The sequence below is a fragment of the Camelina sativa genome, chromosome 7 (genome assembly GCF_030686135.1).
Source record: "Camelina sativa cultivar CO46 ecotype springtype chromosome 7, ASM3068613v1".
Taxonomy (NCBI): Eukaryota; Viridiplantae; Streptophyta; class Magnoliopsida; order Brassicales; family Brassicaceae; genus Camelina; species Camelina sativa.
Window position 1 is genome coordinate 7288921 of NC_141886.1, and position 11970 is coordinate 7300890.

Sequence of the window (11970 nt, forward strand, 5' to 3'; positions counted from 1 at the left end):
ATGATTTCCTCAGTTCCCCTATTTGCTTCTCTTGCACCGTACATAGTCTCAGTATTGCTTCTATACCTTCTGCTCGAGCAACTCTCTTACCTTGTCAAGAAACGTAACCTCCCTGGCCCTCTCTTCGTCACTCCCATCATTGGAAACGTCACTGCACTCCTCCGTGACCCGACTTCCATCTGGAACAAGCACTCCGAAATGGCAAACACTTCTGTTGGCCTCTCCGCCAACTACCTCATTGGAAAGTTCATCATATACACTAAAGACGCAGAGCTTTCTAATCAAATCTTCGCCAACATTCGTCCGGACGCGTTCCAACTTGTTGGACATCCATTCGGCAAGAAACTCTTCGGTGATCACAGCCTTATCTTTATGTTCGGATCATAAATCCGTTCGTCGTCTGGTCGCTCCTAACTTCACCCGTAAGCCACTCTCAGTCTACTCTTCCCTCGAGCAAAAAGTTATCCTCCGTCATTTATGCGACAACTCATCCGTGAACTTAATTTAGAGACTTCACAGACAATTTTCGTCGGACCATACCTCGATGAGGAGGTAAAGAATATGATTCATACTGATTACAATCTCTTCAATCAAGGAACAATGGCGCTCCCGATCGACCTCCCTGGCTTCACGTTCGGCGAGGCTCGTCGGGCGATATCGAGGCTAACGAAAACGCTTGCTATTTGCGTGGGAAAATCAAAATCAAAGATGGCCGCAGGAGAGAATCCAACATGTCTAATAGATTTCTGGACGCGTTCATTCATTGAGAATCCAACACCGCCTCACTCTAAAGATGAAGAGATCAGTTGTATGCTCGTTGAATTTTTGTTTTCCGCACAGGACACCTCCACATCATCACTTCTCTGGGCAGTGGTGCTTCTTGAGTCGGAGCCAGAAGTTTTAAAAAGAGTCAGGGAGGAAGTCGCAAGGCTTTGGTCGCCTGAGTCCGACGCCTTGATCACAGACGATCATCTCGCAGAGATGAAATATACGCGGTCTGTGGCCTGTGAGGTCCTTAGATACCGACCACCAGCAAGTATGGTTCCACACGTTGCTCTTAGTGACTTCCCTCTCACGAAATCGTACACAATCCCTAAAGGTACAATTGTTTTTCCTTCGGTTTTCGACGCCTCGTTTCAAGGTTTTTCTGAACCAGACCGGTTCGACCCTGACCGGTTTAGCGAGACAAGACAAGAGGATCAAGTGTTCAAAAGCAATTTCCTAATTTTTGGTTCAGGTTCACACCAGTGCGTGGGCCAACGTTACGGGCTGACCCACCTCGTGCTTTTCATTGCCATGTTCACGTCAGTGTTTGAATTCAAGAGGGTCCGGTCAGATGGCTGTGATGATATTGTGCATTGCCCAACGATGTCACCCAAGGACGGTTGCATGGTGTTCTTGTCTAGCCGCGCCGGTGCCTCTCCTTGAATTGATTTGGTAAAAGTCATCTTAATTGTATATTTTATCACTTTTCATTATGTGCACTAAGTGCTATTGAATTTGAGTGGAGATTTCATTGTTTTGCCATGTCTTCACCATGCTTGTGTTGTTGTTTTTCTCTTCTCCCCCAATGATGTTATTTAACTTGTGTCATATGTATTTATTTGTATTTTGCGTCTTTAACTAATAAATGAAAAAAATTCACCATTCAGACCTTGATTGCTAGAGCTTTTGAAGGAGTATTAACATTTTTATTATCCAATCAACATTTGTTAATTGCACAGTGCAAGGTTGTTTTGATTTTTACGAAGACAAAATAAGCGAAAGAGTGAATATTAGTTAACTTGAATATCAACATGAATATTAGGGTTTAGATTTTACAATTAGAACAAAATTATATGTCGGTTTGGATTTACAAATGAGATTGTTAGGGTTTATATTTTACAATTAGAACAAAATTATATATCGGTTTGGGTTTACAAATGAGATCGTTAGGGTTTAGATTTTACAATTATTTACAATTAGAAGGAAATTATATATTGGTTTGGGTTTATAAAAAAGCGGTTTAAGTTTCTAATTTTATATTAATATATACAAATTTTATTTCTTTATGTTATAAGGGGGTGAATAAAGAGGTTCACCCCCAAGTATTGCTCTAATTTAACACAAAATTATTGATAACTCGTTAATTATATTGTTATCCATATTGAAAGAGTATACTATATAATAAAGATGTTTGATCTTTTGAATCTAATACATGATGCAACATGAAGTGCTTGAGATTTCAAACACAGTCAGGGAGATTGAAGATGTTGTACTTATTATGTTTTATTACAATGGTATTTCTTTTAAGTTGTGGTATTTATTACAATGCTAAGAATTTATTATGTAAATCTTACAAATACAGAAAATATTATATTAGCAAATGTACTTATGTTTTAAGGAAATGCACATCTTGACGCATTCTATATTCTACACACTCCAAAGTATGCCTGCGAGTTCGGGTATACAGTTCGTGCATGTCGATTTTCTCAGTTATCAGGTATTTAGGTTTTCAAAAACTCCACCAAGCATAACCGAACAAAAAATCGGTTCGGCTCGGGTCGTGTTTCGGGTCTGTTTGAGTGGGAATTGGTCTTGGGTTTATCAGGTTTAAATAAAAACGATTGAAATTGGTTAAAATCCAATTAAAACCGGTTTAATTACGGTATACTTCGGTATATTTTTTGTTTTTACTAAAAAATGGGTAATATAGTCGGTTCGGGTCGGATACCGAACCAAATTTTCAATCTTTCCGAATTAAACCAAACTCTAATTTTGATTGAATCGAAACCCAAAAAATTCGAGTTGGATCGGTTCGGCGGCTTCGGATCGGGTCAAAAGTGCTGGCCTACTCCAAAGAGTCATGGATTCGCACCCAAGCTCTAAGGATTCAAGAATCAGATTTCACATTTAAAAGCCAACCACTAGTTATTGATTAATTTCGCAGATCTTTTTCTTTTTTTTTAGACTTGTAGAATATTATACACAAGTCTATGTAAGATGATATGTCATTTTATTGTAAGGGACCCTTGAATATTGAAAGTTAATAGAAAGTATTGTTTTTTTTACAAAGTTATGAGTTTTTGTATTGTCTTGTTCTTTAATTTTTAAGTGTATATTCATTTAATGCTTTAGAAACCAGCTGATTAAAGTTTGTTTGAGTGATTCAAACATTCTTGGTTGTCAATGATTGAGCAAGTCAATCAACCCCTATCCATCATCTCCCCTTGAATCCATCCCACTCGAGAGAACTAACCGCCATCGTGTTCGATATTCACCTTTATTGTTTCACCTTCCTAGAGGTATGCTTTGAATCTCTTGATCATCAAGTGATCCCGTCCTGTGATATTTTAAAATTCTTATAAGTTTATATATAAATAATATTGTAAACTATTTTTAAAAGCTGATTACATATGATATAATTTGTAATGCCCGTAATCTGGAAACAGTGTGTGTGAGCGACAACAAGAGCGTTGATTTGATTCGATCTCTGGTTTTATGTGATTTAGCGGTTTTAGAAAAATCTAAACTTTCCCAATAAAAAGAGAACACCCTCTTCGGTTTATGGGTTCCTGTCCCAGTTGTCTCATGTCATAGAAGAACAGAAAAGAGCAGTGGGTTCTCTCTTTGAAGGGAGGAGAAAGGGGATAAACGGGAAAAGGGAAGGGGGTCTTGGCGTAAGGGAGAAGAGGAGATCAAGCAGTGGGCTTGAGGAGGAGCTTCTCTCGATATTCGTTAAAGATGCTAGAGGAAGAGATCTTGTGCTTTGGGCATAAGAGAAAGATAAAGGGGGAGATCCATATTTGATACCACCGTTGTAATGCCCCCAAACCATCCTATAGCCGGAGAAGCCAATGGACAGCTACGAGACGCTACGATAGAAACTGTGCCGAGGTAGTCCAGTCAAGGGATAGAAGTCTCCGCTTCCCAACCAGTCCTCCTTAGCACACTTTCCCCGCTTTGAGACAGCTTAGGCTTTGCAACCCTCATCGCCTGCAACACTGTGTTGGCCCGGACAAGACGAATACCATTCAAAACCACAAAAGATTTAATGGAAACAACTTTCATACTTTATTTTATTCACAATACAGGTCTCCAAAACATACATAATGTTTATCGTATCAAGCCTAGAGCCAAAACACGATAGCTTATTTTACAAAAATATCTTACAAAGGCAATGCAACACTACACCGGCTTGCCTAACGTCATGTGCTCCCTCTAAGGCTTTTCTGTCTAAGGTTGCCTGCAAAACAATTTATGAAGTCTTGAGTGCTAATCACTCAGTAAGTTCGGAAACGTAATAAGAAACCAAAACTCCAAAATCCAACCCCAACAAGCAACACACACCATGCAAGAAAGAAAAAAACAACATGCAAGCAAAACAAACAACATGCAACACAAGTATACTTTCACCAAGTACACTCAAGCGGGAGCTAATGACTCTTCATAACACTCCTACGGCCCTTCACACCACTACTTCCCCACACCCGTGAACACCTATACTCGCAACCACAAAAGCACATGAGCATAGAACATCACATGCGAGTCTCTCTCCACAGGCACACTCGACTACACCACCGCGTAGTACTCGACCATAGGCTGCAATCCCGTCATTTCGAGTCTTTGTAAGCCACTCAGATTACGGTCTTGGGGAAGTCTTCACCTAAATACACAATCACAACACGCAAACACACAACAAAATGCAATGCACACAAGCAATGTGCAAACAAGAATAACATGTAATGCACACAAGCAACATGCAACCAATAAACCAACATGAAAATGCAACATGCAAACTTAAGTAACTATAATGCAATCTAGAAACTAAGCACTAAACACAAAAGCACACAAACACGAAAACAAGCAATAATCACAAACAATGAAAGAAACAAAAGGAATGAAACAAAACTTAACTACCTAGAGCTTAACCTAGATTGCTAAGAAACAGAACAATAATAACCCAATGATAATGCCTAGATCTATCACGCAAATCCTTAGCATTTATCAACAAAAACCCATTCCTATCATGTACCATATCACATGCTTCAAGACTTACCTGGGCTTGGTCGGAAAGATAAACGAACCTACTCGGACTTCTAGCGCTAATTAATGGCAAAGACATGACGCGAACATGTCCTACAGAAGCACACGACTAATGATGCGAACTGCGACTTGGCTAGCACTAAAATTTCTCACGAAAGGGAAAAAATATAATTCAAAAACTCTCTCTCTCTCTCTTTTCGACTAAGGATGGAAAACTCACAAAATGGCACTAAGGGTTGCTATTTATAGGCGAGATTATGTCTTTGGTCGAGAACAAGTGGCTGGACACTTGTTGAGTGAATTGCATGGTGGAAACAAGTGGGGAATCAAGTCTTTTGCGCTAACACTTGTCATCTTGTTTTTATTCCATTCACACTTGTCTGGGACACATGTCAAGGTGCATCTCTCTTTTTCAACAAAGGGGGATGAATCTCTTGGTTCATTGGCGAGAAAAGGGGGATGAATTTCGACTTCACGCGCTAGTTCTTGGTCACCAAAAATTCCAGGTCACGTGTCTAACCGAAGGGTCAATGGTAAACGGTGTGGTGAATGGTTGGATCATCGAATGGGTCGACGTTGGCTGGCACATTTGTTGGTCGGTACCACTAGCATTAGCGGGCATGTTGGATGGACGGTACCAACGTTAGACTCTCGACCATCGATGTTGTTTTCTCGATTTTTTCTCACTTCTGTCTTGACAGTTCTTCTTTATTTGGCCTCATTTGTCTTCTCAACTCCTTTTGCCCAATGAATTTTATTTTTGGGTGTTTACCCTTAGTATGGGTCACTACAATGATCCTCGTTTTCATGTTGATCGTGGTAGTACAAGCTTCATATCCAACGATGGAACTGCGAGTTGAACGATTAGTTTGTGAATTATTCCAAAGTTTATATGGAGGTTTCGTATGGATTGAATTGTGTCAAGTTGTGTTGTTGGTTGAGCCAACAAGCTCGGTTTGAGCTGAAACCTTGTAAGAGCTTTTATGGCTTATGGAATTAGCTTATGGTGGTTGATAACCAAGTTAAAGTTCAAGAATGCAAGGTTAAAGCTAAGACGGTGAATCCTTAGGTTCATCGAAGAAGTGTTTTCGTGGCTGGGCAAAATAAAGTATTCCAGCCCATCTCTCTTGTTAGTTGGTCCATAGGGATGGTTGGTTGTGCGACTCAATAACTAGATGAGGTGATGTTTGAGATACAAGTTTAAGTGAAGCTTGTTTCAGGAGATGGAATTAAGCTGCTTGTTCAGGTGGATCACGCTGTGATTGGTATAGCTATAGAGTATGAGTTAGTTGGATCAAACATGTATTTGAGAATTTTTTTGTAAGAAGCGGTTGACACCGATTGTCTCGTTGGAATTATGGGGCTTCAGCAAGATCGTTTCCCGTAGATCACGTGCAAAGATTTGGAGTATGAGTGCGGTCATTTCACAATGAAGAGCATAGTATCATTGATCGAATGCATCCAAAAATCGATGAGCCATGTTGGCTCTTCCCCTGCCGCCATCTTTAGTTTTGATTTTCTTGCGTAAAGTGCAAGTGTATCTGCTAGCCTAATTACTGCCTGGCAAGCCTCACTAAACGTGAAGCCATTGAGGTTGATTGGCAGTTCCATTATCCGAGATTGAACATATTGTAATCAATATTGTAACATATTGTAATCAATATTGTAACATATTGTAAAAGAATGACATATTTCTTAAGGTAACTCCTTAGTTTCTTTATTTTGATGAGCGTATGGTTATCTTTATTTGCTGAGCATTTTGGTTTCTTAATACGCATGATTAACCTTTAATATTTGTTGTTTCTAGCCTTGACTAACGAAAGGTTTTTGTTTCTCTTTGTTTAGTGTACTCAAACATATAACAAGGAAAACCTTATTGGCCTTGATCTCTTGTTGAGACACTTATAAAAGGGAAAAGGAAAGAAAGTTATGCAATCTCTTCTCCATCAACAATTGTGGAGCTTCAAGAACAATTTTGCTACATGCATGAAAGATAAATATCCAGAATTTGCAACTTTTATGGCTTCCTTACATACATCAACTGTACCAGCAACCACATCAGGCACCACACCTGAAACCACCATACCACCAGCCACCGCGTCAGGTACTCACCTCCCACCACGTTAGGCACAACACCAGCCACCACATCCCCTCTCTACACGTATTCAAACTATTAAACATGATATGCTTGTTTGATGTTATATCTTGTTTTGCTTTTAATTACCTTTTGTTTAGGATGATTGTTTGGTTAATGAATGATTAGGATGATCTTATTTCTTAATGATTTGGTTTTAAATTTAAATTTATTTTGGTTAATAGCATTCCAAATTTGGTAAATAAAACAGATTTATTATATGCTAAAATGTCACCAAGTTGTGATCAAATCGATTTCTAATAACTATCAAATTTCTGGCATACTGGCTACTAATAGACGAGGACTACTTTGCAATGACGTATAAGGAGTCATAAATTAGTCACACATTTTAAACACTAACTTGCGACTGACTTATAACTACATTTACGACTGACTTTTCTGAATATCAACAGTCTGTACAGATTTTCTTATTTACAACTACATTTAAGTTTTATAAAGCAATTGTTAATTAGTGACCATTTTAAGACACATAATTTTTTCGGCCCATTTTTAGCGACCATCTTAAATCGTCGTTGCTTAGTCGCAAAGTAGGTACTTGCGACTATTTTGCGACAATTATGAGAGTCGCAAACAGAGTGTTTTCTTTTAGTGATATACAAAGAAAACAATCTCAATTAATGCCAATAACAGTTGCGTCTTTTTATCTTATATTTTTGTAAAATAAATTTAATTTTTAATTTTTTTCTGAAAAAAAAAAATCTTATGATTGCGTTTTTTTACAAAGTTGCGTCTGTTGATTGTAAAGCTGTGTCTTTTTACTATATATTTTTAGCATTTTTTCATCACAACTTTTGTTACAAGTGTTGTATCTTTTACAAACGATTGTGTCTATGTAAATTTTGAAGTCTATATATATTTATCTCTTATTTGACAACTACTAATTCAATTTTCTTTGACACAAATTTTTGTTCAATGCTGAGTCTAAATAATTTGAATTCAATATCCAATATCTAATGTTAGTCATGCTTGTATCTCTATCTTTGCCTTGTGTTTGTTCAAATTGCTTTAATCTTCAAGTTTGCAATTCGGGTCTTTCCGAATGTGCTCATCCATTGTGTATCTTTCTAGTTTGATTTAACGAATTGCATGCACACAAAGGAAAAAAAATTCTATAATCTATCTAATTTTTTTTGAAATAATATAGTAATATAGAAATTTAACCAACTTTAAATAACATGGTTGCGTCTATTTACATATTTTTTGTATTATATATTAATGTTTAGCTATTTGATCTTTTATTTTTAGAAGTTGTGTATTTTATTATAATTTTTTGTTGATACATTTTCAATCAAAATTAAATAAATTTTATTTTTATAATTATTTTATTATAAATTTGCATCTAGTTATTGTAACTCTTCGTCCGATATTTCATTTAGGATCACGTCTCTTCATCATATATTTTTTTTACAGCATTATCTAGATTTATTATGACTTTTTATTTGATACTTTTTGACACAGAGTCGTCTTCTGTCATAATATTTTCTTTTATCGTAAGTTTTCATTTTGATAGTTATGTTGTTTTACAAACAGTTATATATGTTTAATATTTATGTAGTTTAAGCTCTATTTGTTATTATTTTTAAGATAATTTTAGTTTTATTTGTAGCTTATACTTTCAATATTTTTATTACTTTCAAATATTTTTTTAATATCATTCTAAATTCAAATTTAATTTTAAATTCTTCTTATTTTTGATTTTTAAAATATTTTCCTTAGGACATCAAAGGAGTCTCAGTCCTAGTAATTGATAATAGAAATATAGGAAACAAAAAATAATAATTAAAACTGTTGTTAAAAATGAAAGTTTTAGATATTATTCAAAAATGGTAAAAGTTACAGTGAACACAATATTTTTTTTTACTTTGATAATTGCTAATATTTTGTATGGCTAAAACAATAATATTTATTATGTACATAAGCCACTATATACCCATTTATTTGTATAATGAATTTGTCTTTGTATTTTCAGGCGAATACATAATTTCTGATTTTTTGCGTTTTCTAATACGATTATTCAAATTTTCTTGATTGATAATCATAATCTTCCCGCATTGTAAAACATCATTATGTTACCAATCAAAGAAAAAGAAGAAAAAAAAGAATTTATTCCGAGATTTGTCAAACTAAGATTTCTGGATTGCCTCGCAGCCTGCAAGGTGAGTTGAGTTCCACCTAGTTGATACATTTAAAAGTAGTCCACCCTTACCTTAAATTTCCATTGTTTCCACACAGGTTTGAAAGGATCGTTCTCTAGTCTCACTCACCCTCAAAAACTTAACACTATCTCTGATTTTCTCTAGAGCACCATCAATCACATCTAATCCGTTTTGCATAATCAGATTCAAGAGGTGTGCATCACATCTCACATAAAAGAACTCTCCACTACGCACCAATTTTTTCACATCTCACATGCATCACATCTCACATAAAAGAATTCCTTGCATGTTTTCATTTGAGGAAGCATTATCAACAGTAATTGTGAACACTCTCTTTTCTATTCCCCAATTTTTCAGCAACGCCAACACCTTTGTAGCTATTCCAGCATCCGTATGTGGAGGAGGAAATGCACAGAACGACAGGATTTTTGTCTTCAAATTCCATCCACTATCGATATAGTGTGCAGTCAAACACATGTATCCCTCTATTGTGATTGCCTTCCACAAAATATGTTGTTAAACAAAACCTACCCGGAACTTCATCCAACATCTTTCTAAGTTTCAGTTTCTCTTTCTCGTAGATCTTTAAGCAATCAGCAGCCGCAATATTTCTTGCATACTGAAAAGTCTCCCTAATTCTTCTGTACTTAACGAAAGAGTAAGGCAAATCATGTTCAATGATTGCCAATCCTATCATCTCCCTAAAAACCAGCATATCTAACTTTCTATTTCGACATGAAGGAGTGCTTCCTGGAGTCTTTGAGCATGATTGCATATGACGCAAGAGAGTATTGGTGCCACTTTTACGAAGATCAATGAAATAAGTATTCTCACAATGGGTGCATCTAACATTACTCCTACCATCATCTAATTTATCTCCAACAATCTCAAAACTTTTTCAACACCTTGACCTTTTACGTTTACCTCTAGTCTTGTTCTCTGTCTTGTTCTTAGTCGTACTCGCTAGTGAATCTGCAGATTGCTCTTCTACACGTTCTTCTTCATCTGGATTCATATCCTGCTCTAACATTAGCATCTCATCTCCACTCATATAATCATCTTCAAGGTTTAGAGTATCACCCATCTTAAATAACCAAAATCAAAGAATCAAACTTTGTTACAACTTTATCTAAGATACGACTCATAGTTTTAGCTTGTAAAAGAACTCAACACTCAACAAAATTTTTCTAAGATACGACTCATAGTTTTAGCTTGTAAAAGAACTCAACACTCAACAAAATTTTTCTAAGATACGATTCATAGTTTTAGCTTGTAAAAGAACTCAATACTCAACAAAATTTGTCTAAGATACGACTCATAGTTTTAGCTTGTAAAAGAACTCAATACTCAACAACATTTGTCTAAGATAACAATGTAAAAGCTTCGATATTGAGCTACTCATATACTTACTAACAAGACAGGGGACGTTAATCAACTTAAGCTAACACAATACTTACAAATCCACTCATCAAGATACCTATAGACTGACAAATTCCGGAGTTCAAAAAGTTATAATGGAAGCTATAAAGAACGAGGATATTAACAAAAAAAAAAAAACAAAGATCAGACATTGACTAGTTCAGAGATTACTATAAGTTTCGTGATTGAGCTCCTCATAAGCAACAAAACTAGTTCTCAACTTAAGCTAACACAATACTAACAAAAAACTAGAAACTCGCCAAATTACTTCTTCAAAGTAAGATAACTCAACACTCAACACTCAACACTAAGCAACATTAATCTCAAATGGGTCTCTCTAAAAATCGAAAGAGAAGAAGAGAAGGAAAGAAGAAACATAAATCTCAAATGGGTCTCTCCTCAAAATCGAAAAAGAAGCATAGAAGCAGATGGGTCTCTCAAATTGAAAAAGAAGCAGAGAAGCATATGGGTTTCTTACCTGAAATCAACGGAGATTGAAGGAAATCAGATGGTAGCGCCGGAGATTGAAGGAAATCATATGGTATTGCCGGAAAAATCATCAGAGAATATCGCCGAACAAGTTTTAAAAAAGTGAAATATGAGTTTTAAGAATTTTCCCAAATCGATTTTAACCTAGAATTATCTGATCAATGTCTAGATTGTCCAACCTGTTTTGTCCGTGGACATTGTTGGACATAAACCATTTATGCCCGTTTCAATTATGGTCAGTCCATGTCCAATTCATACCTGTCCATTTTGACAGCTATACTCGCATGTAAAGTCATTTTCAAAGCTTCATTATTTCTATTTCCGTATTTTTTCGTTGCCGACATTTCTATTTCTTTCATTTAAAACCACAAAAAGATTCGATTTATGATTTTTTTTGTTTTTTTTTTTGAACTCTGTTATTGTCTCAGACAAAAAAACTCGATTGTATATATATATATATAGTATGTAGTAAAAAATAATGACTACGAGTAGTTTCTATAACAATAAGTTTAACTACAAAATATATACATATTTTGAGATATTCTCGTGAGCTTAATAATACGTTATCAGTAGTATATTACTTTAAAACGAATTTCATTTACTCAACCGAGTCACTGCTCCGATCCCAGCGATTCCGACGATTCCTAATGGTATCTGACTTGCTATCGCCTCGGGTTCGTAATGGATGTTGAACCCGATATCTTACGGAAGAGAACCTATTAAACT

General features: G+C 36.0%; 1 long non-coding RNA gene and 2 pseudogenes across 1 annotated transcript; 2 read left to right on the forward strand and 1 right to left on the reverse strand.

Moving 5' to 3' along the window:
- On the forward strand, positions 1 to 387 carry LOC147940991 (cytochrome P450 710A3 pseudogene; annotated as a pseudogene).
- LOC104700631 (cytochrome P450 710A3 pseudogene) lies at positions 232 to 1526 on the forward strand (annotated as a pseudogene).
- A 7587-nt stretch (positions 1527 to 9113) lies between these two features.
- Positions 9114 to 11467, reverse strand: LOC147940992 (uncharacterized). Its single transcript, XR_015562757.1, has 2 exons — positions 11234 to 11467; positions 9114 to 10420 (listed from the first exon to the last, which is right to left on the reverse strand). It is a non-coding gene; the product is annotated as an uncharacterized LOC147940992 (long non-coding RNA).
- Positions 11468 to 11970: the final 503 nt, after the last annotated feature.